This window comes from Staurois parvus, unplaced genomic scaffold (genome assembly GCF_062004578.1).
Source record: "Staurois parvus isolate SC_StPar_1 unplaced genomic scaffold, SC_StPar_1.0 ptg000082l, whole genome shotgun sequence".
Classification (NCBI taxonomy): domain Eukaryota; kingdom Metazoa; phylum Chordata; class Amphibia; order Anura; family Ranidae; genus Staurois; species Staurois parvus.
In genome coordinates, this window is record NW_028317878.1 from 3,781,633 (window position 1) to 3,799,144 (window position 17,512).

The 17,512-nt window shown below is 40.6% G+C and overlaps 1 long non-coding RNA gene across 1 annotated transcript in view; it reads right to left on the minus strand.

Moving 5' to 3' along the window:
• Nucleotides 1-9,116: 9,116 nt before the first annotated feature.
• Nucleotides 9,117-17,512, minus strand: part of LOC149468620 (uncharacterized) — a 348,733-nt gene continuing 340,337 nt past the window's right edge. The window contains exon 3 of the long non-coding RNA XR_016311681.1: nucleotides 9,117-9,187. This is a non-coding gene — a long non-coding RNA (uncharacterized LOC149468620). The remainder of the gene's footprint in view (nucleotides 9,188-17,512) is intronic.

Sequence of the window (17,512 nt, forward strand, 5' to 3'; positions counted from 1 at the left end):
CCAATTGGTCTTAGGTCCTTCCAGATTCCCATGAAGTGTCAGCTCCAGTATCATCTTGGGTCAAGAACTAGTGAACTTTTCACCTCAATCAGAAGGTTGACATGTGTAAACATAGAAGACTGACAAAAATGTGCAACTTGTCTTCAGTCAGTCTGTCCTCACATCATTCTCTAGAAGTACACATCTCCTCCTGTTAAAGGGCTATTTCCCACTTCAATCATTGCATCCACTCTATAAAAAATGAAATCACTTTAAAACGTTGGTGTCTAGTGGGATCCATGTTATCAGCAGCATAAAAGCACGATCTTTAATGACAACAAGCACTGTAAAAGTTGTGCTGATAATAGGTGACCGGTGTATAAAACCGAACACACAGAGCGGTCACAGGCTGCAGTTGTCTCCTATCACTGTATAGAGGTTCCAGAGTTGACTTCAAAGGAAAAGAGCAGTTTTCTCTCATTCCATCTCACTTCTTTTGTTTATGGGAGTAAGGAGCAAGGTGAACCAGATGTCTGTCTTCTCTACTCCTTCTACTGTACTTTAATGTGCTAAATTCTATTAACATAACAACAAACTGGTTTCCCTATCTCAAATCATATCTAAAGGAACATGTTATAGTGGAGGCTTATGGAGCAACTTCAAAGTAAAGGGATCGTTTAACATCTAAGTAGCCATTCAAGTCATGTTAATTATGGCATAGGACAGCTTGTAAGTCCTGAAAACGAACATGGTAAAAAACAAAAACACCACAAAGAAAGAGGTCACAAAAAGGACGTACATTGTATAACATAACGGATTTCCTAGAGGGATAAGGACAGTTCACATTAATACAATGGAAAAGGGACACATTTCATTCTCGTACACGTCACTGAGAAGGTATATACTGTATATCTGCAAACATGCTACACAAACACAAACAAATCCGTTTATTGCATTCACAGGAAGCAAACAACTAGAGTATTATTTATTCGTTTTTCAGAGTTTTCATTACATTCATAAGGTTGCTTAGAAGTAAGAAAATATTTAGGTTTATTATAAATTCGTTTTTGAAATTTTTTTATTACTCTTAACCACAAATAATTGCTTAGAAGTAAGAAAATATTTTGATTTATTGTGAATTCGTTTTTGAATATTTTTAATATTAATCTTATCCACAAACATTTAGTTGCTTACAAGTAAACAACTTTATAGGGCTATTATTCATTCTTTTTTTTTATTATTATTAATATTAAACCACAAACAATTGCTTAGAAGTAAAAAAAACTTTATAGGGCTATTATTCATTCGTTTTTGAATTTTTTTTATTATTAATCAAATGCAATCATACATCCACAGGATTGATTAGCAAAGCAGATATATCAGTTTTTCGTTTATTTGTTATTTATTTATTTTTTATTAATATGATTCACACACATACACACACTGTTATATACAAAAATGGAAAGGTACATTTACGATGTTATAATGTTAAGATAAATACATGCAAACTATTGAAGCTTTATGAATGAAAAAGAGTTACTTTAAAGAAATGTTGCCTATACTACTTCATGCTGAAATGTATATTCATTTAGTAAAAGGAACAGTGGGTGAAAAAATTGTTATAATAATTAAAATTAGGAGTAAAAGGAGCAATTGGTGAAAAAAATAGTGAAATTAATTAAACATAAGAGTAAAGGGAACAATTGGTGAAAAAATTGTTGAATTATTTAAAGGAACAGCTGGTGAAAAAAAAAATAGTTAAATTAATTAAAAATAAGAGTAAAAGGAACAGTTGGAGAAAAAAAAGAGTTGTATTAAATAAAAGTAAGCGTAAAAGGAACAATAGATGAAAAAATAGGTAAATTAATTAAAAGTCAGAGTAAAAGGAACAGTTGGTAAAAAATAGCTATATTGACTAATTTTAAGAATAAAAGGAACAGTTAATGCAAAAAAGAATTGTTATAATAATTAAATGTAAGATTAAAAACAGTTGGTGAGAAAAAGAAATGTTTAATAATTTGAATACATTTTTGGAACAAATTAACATTTTTCTTTGTATTTTGTTTAGTATAATGTAATGTCACTTACACACAAGTACATTATATTGCATGTTATTTGCATAGAATTGAAATAATAAGTATATACATGGTGATTAAACCTGGATTACAAGGAACATATCCTTTCACATCCACTTGAAATGTATCACCTAATAGAAGAAACAGAGCTTTTCCTCCTATTCTCTTGAAAAGTTTACTTTTTAGGCAAACCAGACACTTCGGGGTCTTCCCCCAGGGGATTCAGATTGAATCTGATCAATATTTACTTAGTCTAAAAGGCCTGTTGAAAAGGAATCTAACAACAAAATGTTTAGCTGCCTACCCCTGTTTAATCTCAGGTTCACCCAGAGTTCAGGCTCAGATGAATTCAGCAGCAGCTCCCATTATCTGGCTGATCAGCCAGAGACAGCAATGCTGCTCCTCCTGATCCCCCCACTGCCTGCTAATTATTCCTGTACAGTCCTCATCTCCACCTGAACACCACTTACTGATTCTGCTGAACATCTCATCCACAGTCTGTCCTGGCAGCCAACTGGAATAACAAGTGCACTGCCACAATGGATTTCTATGACAGCACAATATACCACACATGGCATGTGTCTGCACATGCACCATCAGGCTCCAGTATCCTGCATAACCTGGCACTCACCTAGATGTTGATTTACTAAAGGAATTTGAAACTGTTCACTTTCAAATGTGAATGTTCAGTTTCCATAAGGCTGCATGCACAAATTCACATTTTGGGAATGAGCGAAAAAAGCATCACACTTGTGGTACCATTACTTCTTAATGGCACCCCAAGCATGAGTAGCAGTCATGTGTTTTGTTGCATGACAAAATCCTCAAAATGTACTTGACTCAATGCCAGAAAAAGGTGCAGGAGCTACTTTGGTATGTTTGTCACTCATAAGGCTGCCCGTTCAAATGAACAAGCGCGTCCTGTGTTCTTTTCAGTGAATGCAAGCAGTTTTGTGATTGGAGGAGGGGTGATTGTGATATTCATCCACACGTCCTCCAATCACAGAATAACATGTAATTGATTTATTAAAACTGGACAGTCCAAAATCTGGTACAGCTGTGCATGGAAGCCAATCAGCTTATAACTTCAGCTTGTTCAATTAAGCTTTGACCAAATAAAACAAACAAAAAAAAACGGAAGCTGATTGGTTTCTGGTGCAACGCTGCATCAGATTTTGCTCTCTCTACTTTTAGTTAATTAAGGTGTCCTTTTATCATGAAGTGGTAAATGACCGCTGCTCAGATCTCCAGCATTCTCAGAGGAGAGAGTTCTCTGAATGCCTTTTTATGAAGCGGTGTAGATCGCTTCTCTGAATGAAGGGAGAAGTGATCTACAAATGCTTAGAACGCTGGAAAATGGCTGCTTTTACTATAATCTCACGAGATTACGGTAAGAGATCAGTCAAACACCGTTTACTAAGCAGCAGTAAATTATCGCTGCTTCGTTTGTGGTTCCTCAGATTCTCCAGCTCTGGGCTGGAGAATCTGGAGGGAGAACACAGTGCGCCAGTGAAGGGCTGACATCGCTCCTTCATATACTGGCCATCTGTGTGCTGAGATGAGCAGCAGAGAACATGTTCTCCACTGATCATCTCTGTTTCCTAAACCACTAATGATGTGAGATCAGCAATGATCCTCAGGATCACCACTGATCTCTGTTTCATAAAAGGACACCTAACCCCATTATGTATTTCCCATTGAGTTACCAAAGGAAACAAGCCTGTTCTCGGGACTTGGAGTATTTCGTACACAGTATTTTGTACACTGCCAGTATTCCTGGGTCGCATACCATTTGCCTCATTTCTTGGATTGCTGGATTTTATATTTGCTACTGACAAACCTATCTGCTTCGGTGTTGTTTAAAATTCTGAAAACTTCTAACAAAAAAATGAAAAAAAATAATGACACATCGCGTTGTGAATGGTGTGAATGCAGCCTAAGGAATAAGGTAAAGCTGAGTTCACTTCAATCATCCAATCATAAGCATTTTTTATTCTCTTGCACGATTGGGTAATCAAATGACGACAGATTCACCATATTTACTAAGCTCAGTTTACATTCACACTTGCTAGTTCAGTAAATCAGCACCAGTGTTAACTATAAGTGTGACAGTGCTGTACTCTATCAAGCTGTAGATTTACAGTGATGTTAAACTTGAAAATGAATTTAACTTTCTTCACAATCTGCCCCAGCATCCTATCAACTGGATTTATATGGTCAGGGGAACAGGATGCACTTCTCGATCACGTGAGTGGCTGTCACAGTGGTCACATAATCATCCCGCCACCTCTTGAACGCAACAAAGACTAACAGTCACCGCTCTCCGCTCACAGCGGTGGTGAGGACTCAGCGATCAGCGGTTCCAGATCATGTGACCACTGATATAGCCAATAATGCCATTTTTTAGCTATACACAAACTTTACAGCTGAACTCCAGCCAAAAACAATTTTTGTCCATTTGCACTATAAATATGAATGAACATTAATGAAGTGTGTGCAAAGTGTGGCCGCTGCTGTGCTATGTAATACTCTTACTTTCATTCCACACATTACAGTACAGCCAGCACTGAATGTCTGGTGCTGAAACGTACAGTTCAGGATGAAGCACACAGATCACAGCAGGTCACATTCTCTGCAGTTCATCCATTCTGAAAATGTCTTGCATCCTTTTTCTCTTTCAATATATTTTTGTTTTCATATTAATAAAATACAATACAAACACCTCTCAGGATACATGGGAGGAAAACAGGAAAACAACAAAACAAATTGTGATATTTCCATCAATGAGGACATATAGGCACATTCCACTGTGACCAACATAAGAAAGGGCATAGCAATAACATTCTGACAGTACAGAAAGGCCCTTCACGGAACGATATGTCAACAATGAACTCAACAACAAACATAATTAAAGAAAATATAGAATGAGAGAAAGAAAAAGAAAATAGAAAAGTGGGAATAAGACAAGAGAGAGAAGGAAAAGAGAGAGAGAGAGAAAAAAAAGGAGAAAGTGAAAGTGGAGGCGCATCCCCCTCACCGCCCAGGCAAATGGACAGTCCCAAATCACCAAGAACTTGATGTCTTGCATCCTTTTTAATGAACACATGAGGGTTGATTTACTAAAATTGGAGAGTGCAAATTCTGGTGCAGTTGTGCATAGAAGCCAATCAATTTCCTTTTTTTTAGTCAAAGCTTAATTAACCAAGCTGAATTTAGAAGCTATTTGGAAGCTATTAGTTTTAGCAAATCAATTCCATGTTATTCTGTGATTGGAGGATGTGTAGAAGAATATCAAAATCACCCCTCCTCCAATCACAGAGCTGCTTGCATTCACTGAAAAGAACACAGGACATTTCCAGAATGCAAAAGGTTCAGAGAAAGTGGCTCATTTTAATCTGTGTACTCCAGCCGGTACTGTATGTTTCAGCACTGGACATTTGGTGCTGACTGTGCTATACTGTGGGAAATGAAAGTAAGAGTATTACATAACACATGGCCCAAATAATCCTCTTGTTTTTATTGTATTGTACCTGTTCTGTCTCCCTTTATTTTGTAAAGCACTGAGAAAACTGTTGGAGCTATATAAATCCTGTATAATAATCATAATAACACAGCAGCAGCCACACATTGCACACACTTGATTATGGCTTATTTAGTTGTACAGTGCAAATGGTCCAATTATTTATAGTTATTTTACATTTTAATTAGTAAGACAGTATACCTATACAGGTTAGTGCTTAGATTTAGATGGTGTAAAGATTTCCTAGAACAGAAGGTATTCACATATCATCACATATCCCAATTACTCCTTATTTTAGGATGGAGCCATGCAAATCAATCATTTATGCCCATCAGCTAGATGCATATTCAGAACAGCTAGTGTATAGTGCAAATATAAAACCAGTGTTTAGTGTTGTGCTGCTCAAAAACATCCACTCTAGTGAACACTATAGCATATCATAAACATCAATAAATCCACAAAAATTGTGTGAAACACTCCACAGTAAGGCTATGTTCATACTAGCTTTGTTAGCAGGCATTAGACAGGCGTTTGGGAAGCGTTTTTAATGCTCCTCAACAGGGGCAGACTGACAACTCATGGGGCCCCGGGCAATAGGCCCCTGTGTCCTTGCCCAAACTCAAAAAAGCCTATGAAAAGGTACCAGGGGCATCTCATGGGGGCCCCCTACTGACCCCGGGCCCTCGGGCACTGCCTGAGTTTCCAAATGGTCGGACCGCCCCTGCTCCTCAAACGCCTATGAAAATTCTACACATGGCAGCACACAGTGTTGTTCACACTGACGCGTTAGCGTAGCGGCAAAATTGATGCCTCATGTTGAGTCTGGAAGAGTTGAAGCGTCCCATTCAAGTCTATGATGACCCTCCTCAAATGTCTGGCAGGCATTTGCGGGGCGTTTGCGGAGCGTTAATACCATTAAACTTCATTATAGGAGTTTGTTGTGCGGTTTCTAATGCTTGGAAAACGCCTATCGAACGCCTAAAAAAAGCACACAGGGCGTTTGGGGAGCGTTTAAGGAGTGTTAAAAACACTTCTCAGGTGCCTGTCTAACGCCTGTGAGATGCTATAGGGGCATAGTTTCTTCAAAAATATCGGTGGGACTTCATGTGGTTCATGAGGAGCCAGGTGATGTCAGAGCTGGAACACTGCTAGCATGGTTGGAGACGCTGCATATTGTTCACTGCAGCTTTGCAGCTTTTGTCATACTGTGGTTTTTACTACTGTCAAATGTGAGTGCATTTTTAATAAACTACTTGTGGATTTTAAGAAACGTGCTACACTATGGTCGCTTCATATGGTTGTGAGTTCTACCCACAGAGGTGTCCTTTTATCATGCAGTGGTAAATGACCTCTGCTCAGATCTCCAGCATTCTCGGAGAAGACAGTTCTCCTCTGAATGCCTTTTTATGAAGTGGTGTAGATCGCTTCTCCTAATGAAGGGAGAAGCGATCTACAAACGCTTTGAACACTGGAAAACGGCTGCTTTTACTATAATCTCGTGAGATTACAGTAAGAGATCAGTCAAACACAGTTTACTAAACAGCAATAAATTATCGCTGCTTCATTTGCGGTTCCCCCAATTCTCCACCTCTGGGCTGGAGAATCTGGAGGGAGAACACAGATCGCCAGTGAAGGGCTGACATCGCTCCTTCATACACTGGCTATCTGTGTGCTGAGATGATCAGTGGAGAACATGTTCTCCGCTGATCAACCCTGTTTCCTAAACCACTAATGATCGGAGATCAGCTATGATCCTTAGGATCTCCGCTGATCTCTGTTTCATAAAAGGACACCAGAGCCATTCATGCAGCTAAAGGGTTAGCTTTGAGGATACAGTGGCCATAAAGAGAGGCGGATTATCTCCAGAGGAGAGGATACAATTTATCCCCATTCGGAGGGTAGATGCCAGTTTGACCTGTCTCTTATATGGGTCAATATATGAAGGTGAGGGTCCTATATATTATAGACACCGTGGTGATGCACATCATTTAAAGACTTACAGCACTGGGATAGTGGGATTACTCACCAGTAGGAATACGCTTCCCACCAAAACTTTTGAAGAGACTTCTTTTGGGACTATTATTTCTACCTTTACTGTTGAGTGTTTTGCACAATTTTTTGGGATTTATTCATGTTAAGGATATGCTATAGTGTTCACTAGAGTGGATGCATTTGAGCAGCGCAACACCACACACTGCTTTTATATTTTATATGTGATGAGCACACACTTTATGTGTTTACAGCAGCTCTAATTTATTATTTCACTATTGTTTTAATCATTGGGCAGCGCACCATTTTTATCACCAATTTTTTATAGTGAAAATATACTGTAGATCTATATGGTGTATAGTGCAAATATATTATATAATGAGTAATTTATTCCAAACTGCCTACAGCTGTTTCAGCCTTTTTGGCCATCATAAGTGCAATTTCCTGTGTCAGAATGACTTTTTATAAGGTATAAATAATATGTAGCATGTAATTACGTGCAGTAAAAGGGTTGTATGGTGTCAGCCAAAAAGAGTATCAAGAAGAAATGGGACCTTGCACTGCAATATATCAGTTAGCCAATATTGTCTATATATTCACTTTCAGTGTAATACTTGTCATTATAGCACATGCACAGCAGCATGCTGGTACACAGGGTGTGCTCCCCAATAATGACTTGTAAATAGGTCACACTTACCTGAATATTCACATGTAATATGAATGTAATGTGCTATGTAATACCTTTGTACATCACCACTGCTGAGTTGGGATTGTTTGTCTTGGCTATTCACTTTCTTATGTTATATATGTTTTCTTCTGGGAAAAGGGTCTAATCAATACATGTACATGTTGCCAGATCTCCTCTACTATTGTGTCAAGGTCCTACCTTTTCCCTGAGGTTTTGTTACTCCATGTGCTGGCGTCCATCTTGGATTCTGCTGTGCATGGTGGGAATCCTTTTATGCCTTCAGGTCTCTGAGGTCCATCCCCCAGAGGGGTGTGGCTGATGACATATAAGCCTGTGGCCCGCACATGCTCTTTGCACTTGTGTCTTTGTCTTCCTACAGCTCTGTGTATATGCTCGTGACTCTTCTGGTATTCTGACTCGGCTTGTGATTAAGACCATTCTCTGTGGTTTCCTTTGATCTGACCTTCCGTTGCTGAACCCGGCCCGTGACCTGTTATTCTCTGTCTACTGTTCTGTACCGTTTTGTCCCGTTGTTGTCGACCCAGCTTGCCTGACTACGCTATTGTCATTCTCACCAGCTACATGCCATTGGCGGCGGCAATTACCGCAGCCGGGGTGTCTTGGGGGCCGCGACCTGGTACCTGGCTGCGTCAAGTCCATCCCCACCATCAGGGGCACTGGTGAAGGGCAGCCTGGGACTTAGACTCCGCGCCCTGAGGGACTTCGGTCTGTTGGTGGTGGTTGTCGTCAGCCAGTGCGTTACCCTGCCACTAGGCCTACCTGTCTGTTCCGCAGCCCTGCCCTGACATATTGTTATGCAAATCAACATTTAGGAAAAAAGACAAATGAAAAATATTTTCCTTACCCCAATCGGAGGAAGAAGACCTGGTTCATCAATTTTAATAACCAGCAACCATTAACGCTAAAAAACCCCACCTATGGATAAAAATAACCTACTATTACTTTATTGGGATTATGTAACAAGGCCATATGATGTACAAAATGCACAAACCATTTTTTATTATTAGTATTTATTACAGGTATTTATGCAAGGCCAACAACTTTTATAGCTCTTTACACTGTGTGCATTCATATCAGTCCCTGCCCTCAAGAATCTTACAATCTATGGTTTCTATTTCATATAAATATGTACACATGTTAGGACCAATTTGGGCAGGAACCATTTAAAGTATCAGCAAATCTTTGGAGTGTAGGAGGAAACTGAAGCACCCAGACAATGCAAGCACAGGGAGAACATGCAAACTCCATGCAGATAATGTCTATAGAAACCAATCACATTTCACCTTGCATCATTCTGGAACAGCAAAAGATGATTGATGACTGATGGCTTTGCTATTTGCTTTGTACATTGTTGTCTATCTTACAAAATAAGCCAAAATACCTGTGTTATAGTAGCAGGTTTGCTGATTTATTCTGGTGGTGTAGCTATTTTAAAGGGTCAGCCTGCCCAAAAACAATTTTCAGTTGTAGGTGGAGCTTAATCCACTATGTTACCTGCAGGTTCCTTAAATCTCTTGATTAGTAATGAGCTTGGGTTTGATCTAAAACCAAGAAGACAGCTGTCAGCGCCTAGCCAATGAACTGCATATAAACAAAAGGGCAGGGATGCTCATTACATCACTGATTGACCATCTTAGGTCAATGATGTCATAAGCATCCCTGCCCTTTTGTGTACTTGCAGCAGCATTGGCTCTGCACTGACAGTTGAACTAGGTTTATCCCTAAGCTGACCATAGCAGGCTTACCTGGCCAAAATATATAAAAACCCCATGGCAAAGCCGTAATTTACTCATATTGGGACTACAATGCTCTATTGTGGACTTTAGAATGGTATTCATATCTACATAAACTCTTTCCATCCTTTGCCAGTTTTGGCACTGCTACAGAGGGACTCTTTGGGGGACATTGTCCAGCTTTTCTAGGATTGGGGGACCAGGGGCATATAGGGAGGAGTGGGTGGTGGTGACTCCATGTGCCCTAGATTGGGTTGGGGGTCTAGCCAGGGGGTGCTGGGTGTGTGGGGAGTGTGGGGTGGAGGGATCGGTGGGAGGTGAGGGGGGGAAGGGTGGAGGGGTGGACTGGGTTGGGTACATTAATTGATATAGTTGTCTTGATATGGTTCCAATATATACTTTTACGTCCAGAATAAATACTGCCGTTGATAGCCTATGAGGTGCTATATCCTTTTTGTTTGTTATTGTTATAGTAACCTGGCCAAAACTAATGGATTTCCCCATCCACACAAGAGAGTTGGATAGGGCAGGGGCGGACTGACAACTCATGGGGCCCCCGGGCAATAGGGGATCATTGGGCCCCTATGTCCTTGCCCAAACTCAAACAATCCTATGAAAAAGGTACCAGGGGCATCTCATGGGGTCCACTACTGACCCCGGGCCCTCGGGCAGTGCCCGATTTTCCATATGGTCAGTCCGCCCCTGGGATAGGGGAATCCTCCCAGCTGTGCTATTGTATTCTGACTGCAGGGACTCCTCCACTTTCAGAATGCACTGATCAGTGCTGCAGCCAATTTGCTGCAGCTACTGATCAAAATATAGTTTTCCAACAGTCCAGTTTGACAGAAGTGAATTGTTAGATGGACTTTTGTCAAGTGGAAACAGCCACAGATGGGCTGAAATTCATCCTGTCCCTGATGAATCGGATACATTTCAGTCCCTCTATGGCCAGCTCTACTCTTGATTACTCCAGAGGGGAGATGTCTCTAACTTATTTCCCAGCTGTGTTTCCACCCCATTTTTATAATATAAGAGTCTAAATTTTATTTACTTGTTACAGGTATTTATACAGCACCAACAATTTACACAGCAATTTACATATTGTACATTTACAGCCCCTTAAGGAGTTTACAATCTAATGTGAATCTACAATCACATTCATACATACACTCAGAAATTGACTCATGTATGGGCTGCCTAAATTGGCCCATTTAGGCAGCCCATACATGAGTCAATTTTTTTCATTCAACTAGCGGACTGAATAAAAAAACTGACCCAATAACCCCATCCACACATTCAATGTGAATGGGGAAATCCTCCCCACTGAGCTATTGTATTCTGATGGCATGGAAGTTTCCCTGCCACCAGAATACACTGATCAGTGCTGCTGGCTGTAGCCTGCGGCACTGATTGAGTGGAGAAAACACAGCAGGCCAGTAGTATAGAAGTCAATCAGTAAATCAACTTCTGTACAACTACTGTGGTCATACATGGATCGAAATTTGACCGGTCCCTATTGAACTGCACACATTTAGATTCATGTGTGGCTGGATTTAGACAGTAATTAACTAGCCTACCAGCACATCCTTGGAGATTTGAAGGCAACCTACACAAGCACAGGGACTTCATGAAAAATCCATGCAGTGTACAAGAGGCCCAGTTAGGATTCAAACTGAAGACAGGGGCAGAAGAACGAATTACAAGTGCCCATTAAATTTAAATCTGGACTCTGCATTCCTGTGAACTCAACCATCCATATTTTACCATGCGGAATCTATAAAAATACGTGAAATTTGTTAAGCTTTAGGGGAAATGAGCTTTTAAATATTTTAAAAAGTACAATCATTTTAGAAAACCTACAGCCCTTTTACAGAAAAGGACCTAACTTTTAATAATGCCTTGTGGCTCTATTGGGAAACACGGAAAGCTTTGAATTTTTGTTTCTGTGTGCAGCCATTTATTTTAGTGGCCACATTTTTCTTTCAGTGATTTGCTATGCTGTCAGCATGATGCAGTGAAGTTATTTTTATGACTGAATCAGCAGCTCATTGTTCCAAAAATGTTGCCTTTAATGATACTGAAGCTTTTTTTTTAAGTTAGAACATCCAGAGATGTAATACAGATTTAATGGCCATTAAGAGGACTAGCCAAGCCTGGATCTCATGGCTACCAGGAGCCGAGTGTGCTCAGACAGCCTTTTCCCCTCTTTCTTTCAGCAGGCTGATTGGTGAAATTGAATTATTTCTGTCAGTGACAGACACTTTGCAGGAAACATTACAACAGAGGCAAGGCTTGGCCCTGGCCTAGTCCACTTCACGTGCCCCTTTGGCCTCAGCCACTTGCTGAAAGATATTGACATCTATAGATCTTAGTAAACAGTGGTTTTGCTGGAGATTTCATAGCACATGTGTTCTTCATCACCGCCTATCATTTAAAGAGCAAACTAAAGGCAACTCCCTCATCAGCCTGTTAATCTTTCAATATCTATGATCCCAGTTCCCAGTTAAATTAACAAAAAATCAATCAGGATGTATTCACAATGGGACATATCCACCTGATGCTGGGCTAATGCAGGGGTCACAAGCTGGAGACTAAACATAAACATTTAGTAATGCACACAAGCCAGAGATTCACATACATACATAGATGCATCCATACAATGTTCAAAATCTTTAGATAAACAAATCATGGCAAACAATTCATTTAAACGTGATACTCCAAACTTGTCCTGAGCTATAAATTTATGAGGCTGGATTCACACTTTTGCACTCCTTTGCAGATCTTAAATGCTTGTTGTGTTATATGTTAACATAAAGCTCGCCATAGATGGCTCTAATCTCGGCTGGTTCAGCAGGGACTGGCCAAGATTCAATCCATCTATAAGCAGACTGGTTGGTCCATCGATCAACTTCAGTACATCCAGCCTTTCTGATTTTTTTCATGCTATCACCATAGCTGATGGAAGAACACAATAGCGTAGCGGGAGGGATACCCCCATCAACACTGACGGAGTTAATGGGGGAATCAAGTGATTTTCTTTCCTTCCACCCACAGTCTATATTCTATGGGCTGCTAAAATCCCTTTTCACATGGGGCGGCTTCTGTTCTGATCAGCAGGGAATTAGCTCACATGGACACGGACCAAGCCCACTCTGCTCTATGAGCGGCTAGGAGTAAAGCGACTCCTCTGTCCATTTACACCCAACTACACTCCAATTCAATCTGCCATAAAGGAAGAGTACGAACCGCCTTCTGTTTTTTTTAGCGGACTAGATTGGACTCAGAGGTAAGTGAGTGTGAATGGACACAAGTCCACTTACACCTGCCTGTCCATAAGAATGTATGTACCTTCTGACATTCTATGCATTAAGGTAAAAACCTTCTGTGTTTAGCTTCCCCCTCCCTCAGCCCCCTCCTTATACTTACTTGAACCCAATCTTGATCCAGTGCTGTGCCTGAGAGCAGTGATTTTCTCCTCTTTCTCTTCACTGGACATGCAGGTAGCAGTGGGAGCCATTGGCTCCTACTGCTGTCAATCACAGCCTGTAAGAAGGGAGCCAGAGGTGGGACCAAACTGCACTTTGTTTGTCAATAGACACACAAAGCTCAGATTGGCATCAAGCCCACACAAGTGCTCCCAGACTAAGGTGTCCATTTATGAACCAGCAGTAATAGATCGCTGCTCAGTTCTCCGGCATTCTCGGAGAACACATTTCTCCTGTGAATGCGGTTTATGAAGCATATGTAGATCAGTTCTCCAAACGAAGGGAGAACGGTCTACAAACTCTGGAAAACGGCTGATTTTACTATAATCTCGCGAGATTACAGTAAAAGATCAGTTTACTAAACAGAGGTAAATTATCTCTGCTTAGTTTGCGGTCCCTCCAATTCTCCAGCTCTGGGCTGGAGAATCTGGAGGGAGAACACAGATCTCCACAGAAGGGCTGAACATATTCTCCTGGGTGTTATAAACTGTGAATGACCAGAGAATAGCTGCGATCCTCTGAATCACAGCTATTCTCTGTGTCATAAAAGGACACCTTAGCGACTTGCTATGTGGGCACTCGGAAGGGTGGAGGATCCAGGAGTGCCAAGGGGGGACCCCTGAAGAGGAGGATCAGGGCTGCTTTGTGCAAAACTATTACACAGAGCAGGTAAGTATTACATATTTGTAGTTTACAAAAAATCCTTTACAATCATTTTAATCCTGTGTAAATGAGAACTAAGAGCCAATACACATATGCAGCAATAACTGTTTTTTTCCTGCTTTTTTTACTACATGTAATTATGTACATTTTTTGTAATTTTAAACACTATTTTAATTTGTTATAAAAGGGATCGAGAACAATTTAAGCTAGGAGTTTTTTTCATATAGATGCAAGACTGCATGATATATTTTGTGCTTTTAGAGTAAGCATTACCACCCTATGAAAAGCAATCAGTGTCATATCACTTTTCAGTAGGCAGTAGAGCAGTGACTGGCAGGCGTTTTTTTTTTTAATTTGCCGAATGGCAATTTTATATTGCAGAACCATGCTGCAACTGCAAGCCAACCTTGTCAAGCTCTTGCAGTGGTGGTGCAGAACTATCTACCTCAATGGGCATGTTTGACAGGCTGTGGTGTCTGTCAAACTCTGCAGCACAAGTTAAAATTGCCATGGCAGTGTAGCAAAACATCACGGTCGCAGCATGTGCACAGCTTGTCAGGCTGTAATGTTAGAATTTCGAAGTGTAGCCAGGGGACAGTAAAACTGCAGTTCAACTGCCAGTTTTTAGCACACAATCCTTTTCCTGGCCACTAGGTTAGTCTTCATTTTTATGTGTCTGCTTAATTTGCTTGTGTGCAACAAAAATACACAAATCCTGTAATGAACAAGCAATAAAAAGATACCATTTACAAACTCTGCAGCTTTACATAGAGTAAGGAGGCTTTATTCAGAAAGACTCTGCTCTCAAGATGTGGTCAGAGTGTGGTTTTAGGTATTTTAAAAGTGTGCCTGTCATTGCACCCTACGTAAAGCACACACATACTGCTGCATACCGAAGTTTGGTTCCACTCCATCACTGCTTACTGCATATAACTGCAGATCTCTGAATTGCCTGCAAAAGCACAGAATAGCATTTCTGGTGTCAGTGTGGATGAAGTCCAGTTGCTGTAAACTTCATTGAGATGCTATATTTAAATTCATGTATTCTTGCCACAGAACAAAATTATAGTGTATTGCCCAACAGTCATATTGGGATGCCTATAGGCAGACTTTGACCAGTTCTGGTAGGGATGCTATAAACCAAATGAAAAAGTAAAGTCAACCTATGTTGACTTTCAACATTGTAAGCTGCCACCAGACATGTAGAGCTGAACAAATTATCACATACCTCACACAACACCCTGGAAACCCTAAAACCTGAGACACTGTGTTATACTAAGTTCATCCTGCTACCGTAGTTAAGAAGTCAAGTTATAGTACTGGCTGCTGATTTCACAAATATGAGGTGGCAGGCCTCAGCATTGACTATGGGAGATGGCTACACATTTTTCATTATAGTAATGTTTATATCCTTGTTTTACTTAAATGCTTCTACATTTCTTAAACACAAATTAGAAAAAATAATCAGTTTGCATATTACATAGTGATCTCTTGTGCTCTACAAGGTATGTAATCTTACTGACTGGGGAAAAAATACGTGGGGCCAGTAAGGATCACTATCATTAGCCCATTATTAATCAATGCTCCTACTACTACTACTACACACTGCTGGGGTCAGAGGGCTGTAAGTCAAGTACTACAGGACCTCATGTGTCCCTCTGATGGGTGGTTGAGCACCAAAGGAGTGTCTGATTGCTATTAAAAACTATGTAAACCCAACATTTGGTATTTGTGATAAGTGCTTGCTGTACTATGTACAGTACTTGTATGAAAAATTATCTTGTCCTCTTTGTATTGTTTCCTTTGTGTGAAATCTTTGGTGTTCCTGCCAGTCCCTCTGCTTTCCTATTACTGACCATGCCATGAGACCAGAGCATATTCAGTCCTCTAGCTGTGCTGGGAATTCAGTCTGCTCCGCTCTAATAACCAGACTTGTCCTGACTGCCTGTAAGGGATTTCCGTCAAGAAGAATCGCAATCGGGAACGTGCATGCGCATAGGAATTCCCGCAGAAGAATTGCCGGTTGTGCGCATGCACGCAGGAACGCGCGATCGCGCACTCGCACAGCGAAGATTGGCGCCAGACAGCCCATTTAAGGAGTGCCTCTGCTCAGGTTCAGTGCTGACTGGTCTTCATCTCCCCCCGTGTCCTGCTTGTTCCTGCACGATTCCTCCATTATCAACCCGGCTTGTTCCTGAACCGACTTCGATTACTCTCCTGTTACCAGTTCCTGACTTTGGCTCTGCTCCCGACCTTGGCTTTTCCTTCTGATTCTGTACCGCGCTGCCTGACTGTTGATGTCCCTGGCTATCCCATGACTCTGCTCCAGTCTCTTGTCCTCACTACCTACCTTGCTCTGCTGCACGTCTGGCAATCCACAGAACCTGCTCTGTCTATTATTACGGTGTCCAAATCAGAGGATCATCTGCCTTCCAAGGTCATCATCTGCAAGAGCTGCAAACAACAACCACTGGCGCTCTTGTCCCCCTGGTCCCTAGGCTCCCTCTGGTCCAACATCAGCGGGGTCAGGGTTAGTGACACAAGTGAGGCCGACCTCATCAATTCAGTCTCCCATCAGGTACGTGACACTGCCCCCCCCTCTATACAGCCATTCACTGGGAGATCGGTGTACTGCAGTTTCTCATCCCTCAGCTCTCTATGCAGCTGAGAACAGAGGGCATGTTATACATTTTAAAAAACAGGAAAAAATATATTTATAATTTTTTTTTATATCTATACACAAATGTTTTACCTTCCATTTTTATTTTAAACTTATTGGGTTGTTTTGCAAGATGAGGGTTTACATTTACTTTAAGGATCAAGATGAAAAAAATCCCTGTTACATTAAATTGGACCACTCTTTTTGTCTTATCTTGATCAACAGTGGGTTTAGGGTTTTAGAATGTTACAGATGAGGTAGGTACCCTTATTTGGTGGTGTATTATTCATATCTCAAGTGTAATCCAAAATGTTTTATGTTCAAAAAGGAGTTATATATTAAATATCTGATATTGTTTTGTATCGCCTGCGTAACAACAAGGAAGTTAAATAAACTTTTGGATGACAATTTAGATTGAGGTATATAGGAAAATATATTTCTGAAGCCCAAATTACATTCAAATAATGTTTCATTTGATCGTACTATAGTTGTCCATACTCATGCTATGTGACATGATGGACAATTGGCAGAATGATTGGACAAGTAGTAAAGCTGTCCATGTACTGTTTGAACTTTGTCCATTTTCTAATGAACTGGCCAAAATTAGCCCCCTCCTGTTTTCTTTTGACTGAAAAATCATAGAAGCTGGGAAGAAAATTGTCAGCTGAACAGCAGCTACATCCAATCAAATGTAGCTGTA